The sequence below is a fragment of the Sus scrofa genome, chromosome 9 (assembly GCF_000003025.6).
Source record: "Sus scrofa isolate TJ Tabasco breed Duroc chromosome 9, Sscrofa11.1, whole genome shotgun sequence".
Taxonomy (NCBI): domain Eukaryota; kingdom Metazoa; phylum Chordata; class Mammalia; order Artiodactyla; family Suidae; genus Sus; species Sus scrofa.
The window spans coordinates 46,172,275-46,188,418 of NC_010451.4; the positions used below are offsets into that span (position 1 = coordinate 46,172,275).

At 53.8% G+C, this 16,144-nt stretch overlaps 1 protein-coding gene and 1 long non-coding RNA gene across 8 annotated transcripts in view; one reads left to right on the forward strand and one right to left on the reverse strand.

The window, feature by feature from the left end:
• BCL9L (B-cell CLL/lymphoma 9 like) overlaps window positions 1-2,778 on the reverse strand; it is a 28,534-nt gene extending 25,756 nt beyond the window's left edge. For 5 of the 6 annotated variants that reach the window (XM_005667413.3, XM_003129916.5, XM_013979459.2 and 2 more), the window contains exon 1: window positions 1,966-2,777. The gene's annotated coding sequence lies outside the window, so the exon portion shown is untranslated. Of the gene's footprint in view, window positions 1-1,965 lie in introns of all 6 variants that reach the window. The other variant, XM_013979456.2, reaches the window with a different exon arrangement.
• On the forward strand, window positions 4,880-15,548 carry LOC110255441. Of its 2 annotated transcripts, none has more exons than XR_002335671.1 (3): window positions 4,880-5,950; window positions 10,513-10,569; window positions 11,755-15,548. It is a non-coding gene; the product is annotated as an uncharacterized LOC110255441 (long non-coding RNA). The 2 variants fall into 2 exon arrangements; XR_002335672.1 differs by having other exon boundaries at window positions 4,880-5,622; window positions 11,755-15,547.

The following is a 16,144-nucleotide window of genomic DNA, read 5'->3' on the forward strand; positions in this document are numbered from 1 at the left end:
GCCAGGCATTCCAGCCCTTGCTGAGTCGACACTGCCACCCACTAGGCCTCTGCCCAGAAGGCTATTGCCCTGCCTGCTCATGGAAGTTGAGTCCCCAGCCCAGAGCTCCTGCTTAACCCAAGTAACCAGAAGTTGGGAGGCAGAAACTATCCAAATGGAGTCAGGGGTGCCCCGCACAGATTCAAGGAGCTGGTTCGCTAGGTCTCACTTTACCACTGAGGTGATTGGTTACAGACCATCGATTCCCCAGGACTCTGTAATCTCCTCCCACCCGGACCCTCAACCTCAGTAGTTAGAAACTCACTCTGAGGCTCCATATGGACTTCCCGAAACCATCTTCAGCATGAGGCCACTGCTAACCTGAGCACAAGTTACTCTGGATCCAAGATTATAGGTATTCTCCCCGTCATGGGCACTCTTTCCAACATTAACCCTTGCCCCACCCCTGACGAGGAGCAACACAGGTAAGCAGAGAACCTCCAGAGGGAAGTGGCCAGAAGGCTGGCCTTCCAGGCCTGGTTCGCCAAGGCCAAGGACCCGTATCAACTGGGGGAGGGCAGCACCTCTCATCCTGATACCAGACACCCCCTGACCCTTACCTTCCTCTCCCATTCTCACCCTGTCCTGAGGCTTCTAGCAGCAGGCGCCTCAGAGCTGATACCAGAAAGACAGGGCCTGAACATGCTCTTCCCCTGGGGCCATGAAATCATAGTCCTGACCCAGAGAAGGCAGCCCAGCCGGTGCTGGGGGGCGGCAGACCAGCCAGGCAGCCCCAGCCCATAAGTGGCTACTCCCTGGAGAGGCTGAGGAGGGGGAGAATAAGGGGAGTAGAAGCCCACCCACCCTGCAGTAGGAGAGCTGCCCAGAGGCATCAGTAGAGTTACAGCAGATACTGTGCGAAGACAGCTTTCCTAGGTCAAACAGGAAACCAAGGCCAAAGATCAAGGGGGCCTCCAAGCCCCTCTCCCAGGGCTCAATCACATGCCCGGCTCACCTCTCCCAGAGCCACACTTTTCCTTCCTACAGCAGGGGCCCCCCTGACACAGACACAGCCCCACAGCCCAAGCAGCAGACAGACAGAAGGAGGAGGGAGGAGGGGGTGTCAGAAAAACCCGGAAGGAAGGAAGCTGGACAGACAGACAGAAGCTGATCCTGGCTTCACTGCTCCAGAGAGACACCCTCCGGACTCCCAGACTGTGAGGGACACTCTCAGCTCCCAAGAGGGAGAAGGGGAGAGTACATCTCAGTGTCCCCTGAAACCAAATGCCAGCAGCCCTGGGATAGGACATAGCCCAGCCAAGCAAGCAGCCCGAAGCCTCCCTTCGCTTCCCCACATTTCTCCCCCAAGGGCTCCTCTGGACCAAGGCAGGGGCTGCCTCCCCTTAGCAGTGCAGAGACACCTCCAAGGAACTCTGTGACTGCCCCACCCCACCCCCAGCCAAGCCCACATCACATAGAATCCTTGGCAGGGGTGACTCCTCCAGTCACAGCCCCTGCAGGTCCTAGACAGTGCTTGGGGACAGAGGGTGACCCCCAGCAATCCCCATTCCTAATGCACCTCCTTCTGGAGGCTCCCATGAGCCAGGAGAGGAGTGCTGGGGTGCTGAGACCCAAGGGGTTGGTGAGCCTGGAAGGGGGACTACATCTCCCAGAAGCCCCCAGGGCAGGGTTGCTGCTCCAGCTGGCCCAAGGCCGGCCTTGTTCTCTGCGCTAGGGTGGCAGGGTCCCCTGACTGCCCCTAATCCCTCCCGTCTGTGTTCTGGGGTTGCCAACCTGATTGGGGGCCCAAGAGTAGCCTCCACTAACCCTGGGAGCAACCCTCCCTCAAACAGCCTGGGGGTGCATGCCAGAGGGCAAGGGACAATCAGCCAGTGTTCCCCCCTCCCCAATTCGAAGTGGATCTCCCTTCTCACGCCTCTGCTGGCCTGGCATGACTTTCGCCCTCGGCCCCAGCCCACCCCTCACCTCGCGCGGGTCGGGGGTCCTCACGCCAGGCCGGAGCTGGACGCCATGACCAGGTCAGGGTCGGTGGGTGGATTGGGGTCCTCCTGCTCGCCAGTTGGAGGTGCGGAGGGGGGCAGGCAGGCAGTGATCTTTTGATCCTGGACGCCTTGATCTCAGTACCAGCACGGCCCGGGAGTGGGTATCCGGGGGTCGCTGGGCGCCTGGGTTCCTGCCTCCCAACCGCGGAGCATGGTCGTGGGCGCCCGGCAGCGGCGGGAGAACGCGCACAACAGCCCGGCCCGGGGCTCGGGGCTGGGGTCTCGGCCCCGAACCTCACGGCTCCGGCTCCTGCTCCTCCTCCCTTCCTTCCTTCCTTCCTTCCTTCGCCTCCTCCTTTCACTTTCCCCGAGGCCCGCGGGGACGGCGGGCGCGGGGCGGGGAGGGGGCTGTCTGGGCGCTTATTGTTGGTCGGACGCCGAGGGTCCAGGTCGCAGCCCCCGGGCGGCGCGGCGCCGGGGGACCCAGGCGTGCGGGTGTCCGGCCGGCTGGCTCCGGGCGGCGGCGGTGGTGCAGCGGCCCCGAGTCCGGGGCATGTCCGGCCACTGGCTCAGCCGCTCGCCGCCGCCTCCCCGGGCTCCCCTGCGCTGCCGGAGCCTCGCTCGCCCCTCCACTCGGCTCCGCTCCCCAGCCTGAATAAGCATCGGGGCTCTCTGGCTGCCTCCTTCTGCCTTCATACCAGAGCCCGGAGAGGCCCCTGTCAAAATAAGAGCTCCCCCATCTCGCTCGCCTCCTCGCCCAACCCGGCTCCCCCAGCCTCCCAGTGGTCTGACTCGGTAAGGCGCCCGGCCGGCTTGCGGGAGGCAGGTTGGCCCGGGGGCGGGGAGGGGGCGTCTATCTCTCTCTCCTCCCCATTCCCGAGGACTGGGGAGGAGGCGCGCTAACATCTCAGGCTAGGGAGAGGTTTGACAAACACACCCTCCTATCTACACTGATTGGAAGGAGTGGGAGTTGCCTAGACTCCCCCAACCCCCAACACACACACACACACACACACACACACACACACAACTGGGTCCCTCTCGGTTGTACCCACCCACATTCATTATGCACTGAGCATCTCTTTATTCATCTCTCTTTCCTAGTAGACCATGAGGTCCTTGAGGATGTAGACTAAATTTTTTCATCTCAATCCTCAGCATCACAAAGTGGATGCTAAGAAAATGTTTGTAGAAGTAAAACCATTGTTCTCTCAAAAGAGCTCTCTCCTAACCTCAAAGTGCTACACACACACACACACACACACACACACACACACACACACAAGGAGACCCTATAGGTGAGTAGGTGCAGTGAAAAAGAAATTGTCAGGCACTATTTTAAAGCATTTCACATATGTTATTTCAACGTGTGCCACAAACCTGTGAGAAAGATGTTATGGCCCCATAATACTGATGAGGAAACAGAGGCTTGCATTAGTTAAGGACTTCCTCAGGGTTACACAGCTAGAAAGTGGTAAGCCCAGGACTAGAGTTTGGGTGTCCTTACCCCAAGGCACTTTCCCTGTATCCCACTGCCCCCTGCACCCAAAATACCAACAAGTAACAAGCATTGCTGGCTTCAGAAATGAAGGGCACTAGCAAGCTCCCTTGTTCTTGCTATTTGTTTCCTCTGATCTGTCCCCTGCCCCTCCTCACAGACGCCCCCAGATGGCTCTAGCCCTCACTGACCTCCGTCTCTTTTGATCATCTATTACATCTGTGCTACCCAACCGAGTACCTACTTGTATGTTTTATCTTGTTTCTCCTGTGTGTATATCTGGTTACCCCCAAAAACTCTTGGGGCCCCAAACCATACCTCCTAAGCTTCTTTATTCCCCACAGCACACGAGTGCTGGGCTCATAGTAGGGATTCAGTAAACATACACTTGATAGGTTGATGGTGCTCACAGCTGGGTACTGGGCAAGCTCTGGGGAGGCACAGCTGGAAAAGAGGGAGAAATCCTGAAAGAAGATAACATAACAACCCCTGTGGGTGCCTAACATGGAAGTTTACAAAGCATTTTTATACACACTAACTCTTGGTCATCATTTGAGCCAATGAGCGAAACTTCCCCAAGTGCCTACTATGTCAAGACCAAGCATCGTTAGGGATTGGACCATCACAACCCTATGAGATAGGTGTTATTCTCACTTAAAACTTGAAGTTCCCGTCGTGGCTCAGTGGTTAACGAATCTGGCTAGGAACCATGAGGTTTCAGGTTTGATCCCTAGCCTTGCTCAGTGGGTTAAGGATCCAGTGTTGCCATGAGCTGTGGTGTAGGTCGCAGACGCGGGTCAGATCCCGCGTGGCTGTAGCTCCAATTCGACCCCTAGCCTGGGAGCCTCCATATGCCATGTGTGCGGCCCTAGATAAGACAAAAAAAAAAAAAAAAAAAAAACCCAAAAAACTGAATCCCAGAGAGGCTGAGCTCTGGTTTGAAAGTTCCCAGAGCCTAGGATGGTACCTGACCCATGGAAAGAGGCCTTAATCTCATCTCCCCTCTCCAGGGTCCTGTGGGAATAAGATAGGCCACAAGATAACATTTGAGCCACATTTCTCAAAAAAGGATGCTTGTCAGGTCCACCCAATTACGTGGATCAGTTTCCCATTACATACATGATGAGCCACATGGGCTTGTGATGGTCCATTTGGCACAATGCCCGGTTCATGGTTCATAGCAGGTCCAGAAAACAATGTTTGTAGGAGTGAGTGATGGCTCTGTTGCAAGGGGTCTGTTAAATGTGGTACACAGTAAGTTCAAAGTGTGGTCGGCGGCATGTCCGGTGGGGGAGCAGCCATGTAGAACACTCGTCTGGGTGGGGCTGTGACTCATTCCCCCATCGTGGGTTCCAGGTTGGGATGCGGAGCCCCAGCCCTGGGAAGCCACGAGTTCTGGGTGGAACCCTGGAGTTATTGAGGAGAGGAGAATGGCTGGTGGCCCATTGCTGGAATCGAGTAGCTCCCTCTACTGGCGAACTCGGGGAATCGCCTGTGTTTTCGTGTATCTGTGTGTCACTGTGTCACGAGGAGTGTCACAGGTGTGTCAGCGAGTATTGGTGGAAGTTTGGGCATGGGTATAGTTGTGCGAATGTGCCAGCAGTGTGAGTGTTCCAGCGTTACGCGGACCTGCTTCTAGGACCACAGGGTGTACACACACAACCACTTTTTGTAATACAATTTACTTTGGGGGTGGGGGTAGAGGGTGGGCAGCACTAGAACTGCTGATTATCTGAGATTATTACTAATCGGGGTGACTAGGACGAAAGGATCCTCCAGCTGCTACTCCTCCACTGACCTCGTGCAGGTGAGAGGATTCAGGCCTGAGAACAGTTCCTGGGAAGGGATTCTATCCCCTAAAGCAACCAGGGACCCAAGAAAGGGTTAACTTTGAGCCCCACAGTGACTTCAATCATTGGCTCTGGGCACTGTCAGTCAGCGTTCTGGGGGCGGGGCTTACGGGGCCGCCCTAGGACTGCCCAGCGCCCCTCGCTTGCCCCTCGACCCCCCACTTCATTTCACTTCTGGGCTGCCGCCACACCCCCATCACGGTGGAGACACCTTCCGGGGCCCTGGAGGAGGAGCAGATCTGGGCATCCTGGCTTCCCCACTCATTCCAGCTGCCTGGCTTCCTGATAGATGGTGATTATTATATAATAGACCTGCTGGACAGAACGGTGCCAGCTCTCGGAACACTTTGCCCCCTCCTTGAAGCCCCAGGGCCTGACATCAGCAGTACAGAGCCCGCTGCCTAGCTCTGCCGGCGCCCCCGGCACTACCTCCATTCCGGGGCGGGAGACCCCTGGGCCACCCTCGCTGGGGGGCCTGGGGCACGTCCTGAGAGTTGGGTCCGGCGCCCAGCAGGTCTCAGGGTCGGCCTGCGAAGTATGGCTTTACCAGCGCCTCTCCAGAATTGTGGGACCCACTTGGCCCCTTCCAACCTGAACTTGGAACTTGGGAACCCAAAGAGGTGGGGATAGGGCGCGCAGGGGCCAGGGTCAGACAGGGAAAGGAGTTTGGAAAAGGTGCGGGGGCAGGAAAAGGGAGGCTGGGAGAGGGGACGGGGCAGGGGCAGTGGGGGAGGGACTCTTATCCTGACAGGGCTCCCGCCTTCCCCGACTGGAGGGTTTGGAAAAACTGAGCAGGCAGCCAAGGCTTGGCTGGAAATCCTGCAGCCCACCCTCCTGGGGACACAAAGCTGGAGGGCGGCGGCAGGGCGGGGGGAGAGAGCACGACCCCGGGGAGGGCAGGGCCTCTTCTGGGTCTGGGGGCCCAGGGACCAGGTCCCTGGGGAGGGGGTTCCTGGCGCTGTCTCCCTGCAGTCTGCTTCCCCCTTTCTCCCCCCCCACCTCTCCCCCCCTCCCCTCCCGGCTCCAGTCTTGCAGATTGCGGGCAGACTTAACTCCTTGCGCGCCAGCGCGGTGGACTCCATGGTGGTGACGCTTTGAGGGAGGGAAGGAGGGAGGGACTTCCAACCCCACTCCCACCCACAGCTTAACACCTTGAGGCCCGGAAGGCAGTCTCGGAACTTAGGCTTGTCAGAGTCCTGAGAAGGCTGCACACACAAAACCCGGCACCTGAGAGCTGTGTAATCTAGTCCGCTGTCCTGCCAAATCTTAACCGACTTGCCTCCCGCGCCACCCCAATCCCCTCTGCCTCTTCCTCCACCCTTTGGCCACATTCCCGCCACCACCTCTACTAGTTGCTGCAAAGGTCCCTGACAGATAGGAGGCTGCGGGGAACCCGGAAGTCTGGGTTCTGTGGCTGCCTGGACCTTCTCTTCATCCCGTCTGGGAGGCCCCGCACAGGTGACCGCAACCCGCGCTTTTCTGGCCTCCGGGGGACTCCTCCACCCACCTGTGGGGGTAGCTACCCACCCGAGGCAGGGGATGCTAACCTTCCCCCTCTCCAGCTAGGACAAGGGCTAGAGTAGCCGGAAACCCTGACTTCACTTCCAGCCTAGCCCCTCTCCTAGGCAGCACTTCCTCCACCATCAGATTTGCCACACACACCCCCACCCCCAATTCGGCCGCAAATGACTGCCAGAGGGCAGTACCTCGGTCTAGGCAAGAAGGGGTTAACGGAGCTCATAGGCTCCCGGTGAGAGCCAGGTGAGGCACCGCCCGTCTTGGCCTTCAGGTGTGTGGGTGGGGAAGTGGAGGGGCGCTGACCTCGGGGCTGCTCTTTTGCCCCCTGGTGGCTAGATGTGGCTTAGCAGTCCTGGCAAAAGCTAGGCTCAGGTGGGGATTGGTGGAGGGGAAACTTTGGAGTAGTCCTCCTGCAGGAAGAGCACCTTCAGGGAGAAAGAATCCTCTGGGAAGGTCTGCGGAACGAGGGAGCTCCCACAATCCCCGCCATGCCATCCCCACTCAACAGGCTGCCTCAGCCACTTTCAGATCTTTGCACTTGGGACTCTACTTGTGGGTCCCAGAGTCCCTGGAGGAGGAAAGGCAAAAATAAAAGATATGCGCCCTATCCTGCCAGGGTCTCCACCTAAAGGAGGGGGGCAAGAGAAGGAGGCTGCCCCTCGCTTTCTTTTCCTTCTGTGTCCCAGGTCTTCCTAGAACTCCCACTCCTTCCAGACCCCAGCAGCAAATGCAAACCTCTAGCCTGGCTTCAAGGCTCCTATCAGCTTCTTGGTCCCCCATCAGTTTCCCTCCTCTCCAGCCAGCTTGCCTTCTGGGTCTCTCCCCCATAAAAAGGGTCTCGAGGGATTCTAGGTGCTCATAATCCCTTCCTCCCCTGGGTAGCAGAAGCCCTCTCAGGTTAGCAAAGGCCGTGACCTTCAAGGGTTCCTTTCTTTATTTTCCGAAGTTGCCTCACTTCCTTCCCTCTCTCCAATATTTCCTGTTATCCTCTATCTAAGGCTTCTTTTCACAGAAGCAGTTCACCCAACCAGGGACAACCCTTGGAGACTCTGACCAATCTCACTTACTTATTCATTCAAAAAAATAGCTTTTAAAGACCTACTATGTGCCAGGCACTGGTTAGACAATAGGTAAATGTTGATGAGTGAGACAGATGTGGTCCTCAACCTCACTCTAGTTGGGAACAGACACATGAACAGGCACGTGTTTCAACTTAGTGTCATGAAGGCTTAGGGAGCACTTTTTTTCTTTTTGGCCCTACCCATGGAAGTTCCTGGGCCAGAGATCAAACCCATACCACAGCTGTGACCTGAGGCTCAGCAGTGACAACCCCAGGTACTTATCCCACTGTGCCACCAGAGCACTCCTCGGGGAGCACTTGGAGGGACATCTATCGGGGACATGGGAGTCTGGGAGAGTTTCCTGCACAGAGCAACTTCAGAGCCTAGACTTAGTCCAGCCTAAGGTGCAGTTCTGCCCAGGCAGACAGTATATTTCACTGGAGGTCTAAGGATAGAACAGGATCTCAGCATGGCATCTCACCAGATGTTCTAAGAGACCTCTAAGGCTGCCTTCCCAAACAACCCATTTCTTTTTTTTTCTTTCTTTTTTTTTGTCTTTTTGCCATTTCTAGGGCCGCTCCCGCGGCATATGGAGGTTCCCAGGCTAGGGGTCGAATCGGAGCTGCAGCCACTGTTCTACGCCAGAGCCACAGCAACGCGGGATCCGAGCCGCATCTGCGACCTACACCACAGCTCACGGGCAACGCCAGATCCTCAACCCACTGAGCGAGGCCAGGGATCAAACCTGCAACCTCATGGTTCCTAGCCAGATTGTTAACCACTGCGCCACGACGGGAACTCCCAAAACAACCCATTTCTAATAAGTTTTCCAAGCTGCAAAAGAAAGGAGACTGGCCTGAAAGCCAAGAGTACATGACCTTGGCCTAGCCTCCCATCTCTGGGCCTTAGCCTCTTCAATTGTGAAACAAGGGGGGGTTGGGTGAGTTTATCTCCAGGCTCTTTTTTTTTTTTTTTTTTATCGAAAAGAGCAATTAAATAGCAGGTTTGGTTTGTCAAGAGAAAAACAATCACATGGCTCTGGTCGGCTTGGAGATGGAAGGCAGAGTTCATAAGCCCAGGAGAGGCTGTCTGAGGCATGGCCCAGGGAAAGCCACGCAAATCACCTCCTACTCTTCACTGCCCCTGGGGTTGCCTGGCAGTTCTGAGTCCTGGGAACATTGAATTCTTGCTATCAACTGAAGGCAACAGCCTTTCTGAGATTGTGCTGGGAGGGGCGGGCACTGGGACACAGCACCCTTAAAATACATTAAGTCTACTGCATTCATTTGCTCTTGTATGTTGCACTATAGAGCTTTTATTTTGAAGAGATGGAATGTTCAGCGATGAGGAAACTGAGGCACAGAGTGGTGAAAGGACTGGCCTAAAATCACATGGCTGATGAGTGATAGCTGGAAGAGGTGCCTGGTCTCCGAATCTCCAGTCCAGACTCTTTCCACAACACCGCCGCAGCCCTTGCTTCCAACTTTCCATTGGACTTTTTCCTGTGTCTGGCTCATTTCCCTGTGAGGCCATAAGATCTGGGAAGGCAGGCTTGGCCTCCTTATCTGGACGTCCCCCAGAGCCTGGTGCAGGGCTCTGAACGGAGGCGGGGTGCTCAGAACCCCAGTCTCCCAGCCCCCCTTCCCTCTCTGAGACCAGGAGCCTGTTTACATGCACGTAGCTCTCTGGTTCAATCTAAAAAGGCATCCCTGGATTGTGGACAAAGCCTTGGGCCAGGCATATTCCCAGTCCCAGCCAGGCCTAAAACCTGCTCTGTGACTTTGAGCATGCTGATTAACTTCCCTGAGCCTCATTTTCTCCATCTGTCAAGACCCTTAACTGATTCTAACTCCGGGGTATTTGTAACTTGAAATCCCAGATTAGGAAGTATTTTTAAGAGCTATAACTCTGAGAGAAGGAAATAAGTTTAAAGTTTTTGTCTTTTTGCAGGATCCCACAGCCTCAGGACCACGTCTGCTCTATCTGCAGGGACTGGGTGCTGCTTGATGGGGGCACCTACACCCTGATACCATGCTGGGTCCTATGAACGTTATAGGATGGATAACCTGAATATATTCTGGGGTCCCACAGCCCATATACCAAAAATAATTTCAAAAAATAATCCCAGTTTTTACTTTGTATCCCTTGAAGGTGATGAAGTTCCTAACCTACACCATGTCTTCTTAAAATTCCCTTTCCTCTTCTATTCTCCTGCACCTCGCAACAGTTGAATCACTCTCAGCAAACCTGATATCAGGCCCTTTCTCTGCCTCTCTCTGCTCTCTGTAATCAACAAAACTCTGCTGGGAGTTCCCTGGTGGCTCAGCGGGTTGAGGATCTGGCATTGTCACTGCTGTGGCCCCGGTTTGATGCCTGGCCCAGGACCTTCCCCATGCCACCAGTGTGGCCAAAAAGAAAAACAAAATAGAGCTTCTGTCTCTTTCTGTCCACTGTCTTCTTATTATGTAGATTAGCTAGCTTAGCCTCTCAGGTTTCATTATTTTCCTTTCTCCTTCACCCATTACCCAGATTCTCCCTAACACATCAGAAAGTTACCTGTCTCCTGCCTCTCTAGTCTTATCTCTCACCTCCTGTTCTCCCAGTTCTGTATTACAGAAGCCCTGGAACTGAGCAGGCCACAACAAGATTTCCAACAACAGGTGAGGGATAAAATTATCTTGGGGGTGAAGGGAGGCGGGGCAGAGGGAGGCTAAGAACAGTCAATGGTTAATATGTTTTTATCCTATAACACATAATAAAAGACACCTGCCCTCAAGGACTTTATAAAATGGGGACAATTAAAGAACACTAGAAGGAGTTCCCATTGTGGTGCGTCGGAAACAACTCCGACTAGGATCCACGAGGATGTGGGTTCTATCCCTGGCCTTGCTCAGTGGGTTAAGGATCATCTGGCATTGGCCTGAGTTGTGGTGTAGGTCGCAGACGCAGCTCAGATCTGGCGTTGCTGTGGCTCTGGCGTAGGCTGGAGGCTATAGCTCCCATTTGACCCCTAGCCTGGGAACTTCCATATGCCTCAGGTACAGCCCTAAAAAGACCAAAAAAAACCCCAACCAACCAAACAAACAACCATAAAAATGTCAGAAGGCTCAGGAGCAAGTTTTTTTTTTTTTTTGGTTTGTTTTCTTATTTATTATTATTACTTGTCTTTTGTCCTTTTAGGCTCGCACCCGAAGCATGTGGAGGTTCCCAGGCTAGGGGTCGAGTCAGAGCTGTTGCTGCCGGCCTATGCCAGAGCCACAGCAACACCAGATCCGAGCCACGTCTTCGACCTACACCACAGCTCATGGCAACACCGGATCCTTAACCCACAGAACAAGGCCAAGGATCGAACCCGAAACCTCATGGTTCCTAGTCAGGTTCCTTAACCACTGAGCCACGATGGGAACTCCTGGTTTGTTTGTTTTTTTTAATTAAATTAACTTATTTTGCTTTTTAGAGCCACACCTGCAGCATATGGAAGTTCCAGGCTAGGGGGCAAAGCGGAGCTGCATCTGCAACCTATGTACGCCACAGCTCAAGGCACTTTGGCAACACCAGATCCTAAACCCACTGAAGCTAGGGATCAAACCTGATTCCTTGTGGATGCTAGTCGGGTTCATAACACGCTGAGACACAATGGGAACTGCAGAATGTTTTTGAGTAGAGGAGTTACATGGGAGCAGATGGGTGTGGCAATAAAACAAAACACTAACTGTGGAACTCCATAGGTCTGGACATGAATCCTAGCTCTATTGCTTACCAGCTGTAGAATGTGGGTAAATTACTTTCACCACTCTGAGCATCAATTCCTTCTCCTGTAAAATGGGATAATACCCACTTTATAGATTATCATGAAGAGTAAATGACACATATGAAGAGTCTGATACATAATGGATGCTCATTAAATCAAGAAGAAAAAGAAAGAGAGAAAAGGGTTGTGTTTCAGGTGAGTTGGGTTTTTGAGAGGCGACTGACTACCTTTCTAGGAGGCCCAGGTGAGAATGGGGCTGTAGTGAGTGACTCTAAGATTTGCTGGGCACTTAGTCACAGGTGGTTTAGATGAAAAGGCAAAGGGGAGTTCTTACTGTGGCGCAGCAGAAAGGAATCTGACTAGGACCCATCAGATTCGATCCCTGGCCTCCCTCAGTGGGTTAAGGATCTGGCGTTGCTGTGAGCTGTGGTGTAGGTTGCAGACACGGCTTGGATCTGGCATTGCTATAGCTGCGGTGTAGGCCGGCAGCTGTAGCTCAGATTAGACCACTAGCCTGGGAACCTCCATATGCCATGGGTGCGGCCCTAAAAAGCTAAAAAAAAAAAAAAAAAAAAAGGGCAAAGGGATAAAGCAGATTCTCTTCTTCAAAGGAAGAGTTGATATCCCTGGACTCCAGCTAGATAAGGAAGATGCCAGAGAGAGAGGTGAGTCGCAGACAGCACCAAGATTTTCACACTGGGTAGTGACAGGGTAGTACTCTAAAGAGGGGAGATGGTTTGGGCGGAAGGGTTCATGTTTAGAGTTGTTGAATTAGGTGTGATAGTAGGACATCCCGGTGGTTATGGCTAATGACGAGGTAGACTTTTTTTTTTTAAGTTTTATTGAAATGTAGTTGATTTACAATGTTGTGAGGTAGAGAGACTTGATTGAACTTTATTTTGGCTTTGTTTGTTTATAATTTTTACTGGAATATAGGTGGCTTACAATGTTGTATTAGTTTCAGGTGTAAGCAAAATGAATTAGCCATACATATACATATATATCCATTATTTTTCAGATTCTTTCCCCATATAGGCTAACACAGAGAGTATTGAATAGATTTCCCACATATATATATATATATATATATATGTATGTTTGGGGTGTTTTTTTGGCCTCACCTGCAGCATGGGGAAGTTCCCAGGCCAGTAATCAAAGCCATGCCACAGCAGTGACCCAAGCCACCACAGTGACCACATGGGATCCTTAACCTACAGTGTCACAAGGGAACTCCAGCCAGGGAATTCCTTGATTGAACTTTGCAGAGAGAGAGATCAAAGCCAAAATTAGGTATTTGGGATGCACCCCTTGCCAGTGGGAATTGTCGGCAGGGGGTAAGGTGTCTGAAGGTGAGCTGCGAAGCAAACCAAGGACAGTGCCATGCGGGACCCCGACAGAGCCATGCTGATTCTAAAGACTGATTCTGGGACTAGAGAAGAAACTGCCCGATTCTGCCTTTCCTCCCTCCCCATCCCCCCCTTGTCAGAGTTGAATAAATAAAGAAGACCTTATATCTACCTTCGCATCACTGACCTCTATCCAGAGCCCACTGGGACCCAAACCATGTCCCTCCATGACTCTCTGCTTTTCCTCCCATATGTAGAAGGAACACAAGTTATTGTTCAGCCAACAGACTTTAGTTTAGATTGGTTGCTACGATCCTGGATTTGAGAAAGGAGGGCTGGCGGGGGGGAGGTGTACAGAAAGAGTTTAGAACAGTAGCAGGCGGGGACAAATGGAGCGCAAGAGAGAAACAGAAACCAAGAGAAGGTGAGCACCTCGGGTACGGAGAAATGCAGACCGATACAGGAGAAAAAGACTGAAGGAGGGGCAGGAAGAAATATTTGCCGAGAAACTGATGAAGTGCAACTGAGAAAACTGTTGCCATGGTGATGGGTCCAGAGGAGGGAGTAGGAATATAAATCGGATTATGAGTTGGAGTGGGGAGGGGGGCTGCTCAAGACTCAGAGGCAGAGCACCCCCCTCAAGCCCTCCCCCTCAGACCTCTTTCTACCCACAAGGATGCTGTTCCCAGACGTCTCCCCAGGGCCAGGCCAAGGAGTGCAGTGAGGACAGGAGCACTGGAGGGCCTGGGGCTCTGGCACTTCCTCTCTGCCCCCCACTCCTGGTGAAACAGATCTGTACCCCTACCCCCTGGCTCTAGGGGAGCTCTCTCCATCAACCCTAGTGGCTCTCATTCTACCTCTTCCTCAGAATCCAAAGTGAAGCGAAGGGAGGGAGCTTGTTTGAAGTACCTACTGACTGTGCTGGGTACGTAGAGCCTTGTTTCCTTTAGTCCTCAGCACAGCCCTCAGAGGTAGGTTTCTCACCTCCATTTATAAGCAGGAAACTGAGATCAAGGCCCCAAGCTGGGAAGCAGCAGCCAGCCTGGGGTGCAGCCTGGCCCATCAGCATCAAAGCTATTTTCTCTCCTCCTAGCCCTCTGCCTCCTTGCAGAGCCTGTGTCCCATTCCTCGTCTTTTCCTGCACCTTCGGGACAGGATGCGGCAGGATGGGAGCTACAGGGTGGTGGACAAGTTGAAGGCTCTCACTCCATTCTCAGAGACAGAGAGAGCTGGGGAGACTTGAGGCAAAATGCCATAGCAGCCAGACTCGGAGTTCAGTAGGAGGCTCGGGGGTGCTCTGAGCTCAAGGCTTGGGGAGAGGGGAGGAAGGGCTGAGGTGGAGAGGACCGTGGGAGGTGGGGAAGCTCAGAGGCCAGGCCGTTTCCGGTGATGCTGCAGAGAAACTCCACCACGGCCACATGGGGAGCTGGGGCACTGTCAGCTCTCAGTTTCAGGTCTCTGAGCTAGTGAGCCAGAGTGACTGGGGGTTGGTATTTGAGGGCAGGTCCCTGCAAGTGAAGTGGCTGGAGGGGGGGAGGGAGGAGGGTGCGGCTTCCCCTCCCCCTCCCTCAGGCTTCTGTATAAATAACAGCTTTGCAAAGGGCATCATACAAACAGGGCATATCAAACAGGGCCGGGGGAGGTGGGAGAAGGCAGAGGTCGGGGGTGTGGCCTGGGCAGCTATGCTAAGACTACCCCTCCCTGTCAGGATTCAAGAATCAAGAAGATTCTGGCCCCTTCCCATCATACCTTACTGTTGCTCCTAGTGGCTACCTGGCTACCTTGAAACAGCTCCACATTCTCTCTGGGGACTGGCTTGAACCACGCCCCAACCCAGGAAGTCTGTGTGTGTGTGTGTGTGTATGTGAGAGAGAGAGAGCGAGTGAGCCGAGAGAAAGAAAAGGCTGGACCCCAAGAGGAACTAAAGGTCCCTTGCCACCAGGTTGTCACCAGGTCCCTGGAGAGCCCGGGTCCCTGCCCCACACCCCTGTGGAACAGGAGGGGGGCCAGAGCTCCTTCCTCCTCAGGCCTGAAGGGAAGGCCAATCCAGAGCAGCTCACTTTTTCTTTTGCTTCAGTTCACACCGTCTCCTCCACATGCTGCCAATACCACAGACCCTCCTTCCCTGTTCCCGTAGTAAGCTTCAGACCCCAAGGGGTCTAAGGAACTGTTGGAGGGGGGCACGGTGAGAAGAAAAGCCTCTTGGATACCCTCCTCCTTCACACCTGCCCTCGCCAGGCTGTCTGGTCTCCTAGCGCTTCACTGAATTCTTGGCCCATCTCCACCCAGGACTTCAGGCCTTCAACCCCCCCAGCTCAGCCCAGTCCCTCTCATTCACGTGTCCCCTGATTTGAAGCCGTCTCCAGGACTCCTACTCGCCACATCCCAGGAGCACATGTCACGGCTCTTTAATCCCCACAGACCAGTTTGCTGGGGAAGACACCTTCTGGAAATATCGGAAGGGTACCAGGGATATCACACCCTCCCGGTTCCTCTTTTTTCTTTTAGGGAAGCTTCCAGGTCTCCTTGGCAGGTTCCCCTTTTCCTCTGCTCAGTGTTGGTGTTCCCCAGGCTCTGTCCTTGACATTGCCTTCTTACTTGGGTCCTTCTTTCTTTCTCTTTTATTTATTTATTTTTTGTCTTTTTGCCATTTCTTGGGCTGCTTCTGCGGCATATAGAGGTTCCCAGGCTAGGGGTTGAATCGGAGCTGTAGCCACCAGCCTACTCCAAAGCCACAGCAACTCGGGATCCGAGCTTAACCCACTGAGCAAGGCCAGGGATCGAACCCACAACCTCATGGTTCTTAGTTGGATTCGTTATCCACTGAGCCATGACGGGAACTCCATCTCTTTCTCTCTTTCTTTCCTTTCTTTCTCTGCCCCTATCATGTGGAAGCTCCCCAGCCAGGGATCAAACCTGCACCATAGCAGTGACCTGAGCCTCTACACTGACAACACCAGATCCTTAACCCTCTACGCCACAGGAGAACTCCTTGCCTTCTTATTTGGCATGCACTGTTCTCCAAGGCTGCAGCTGTCAGATCTGTTCTGACAACCTTCCTGAGCTCCAGACCAAGCATCCAACCACCTTCCAAACACCTCCACCTGCGTGTTCTCCAGGCACCTAAACTCGGCAAGT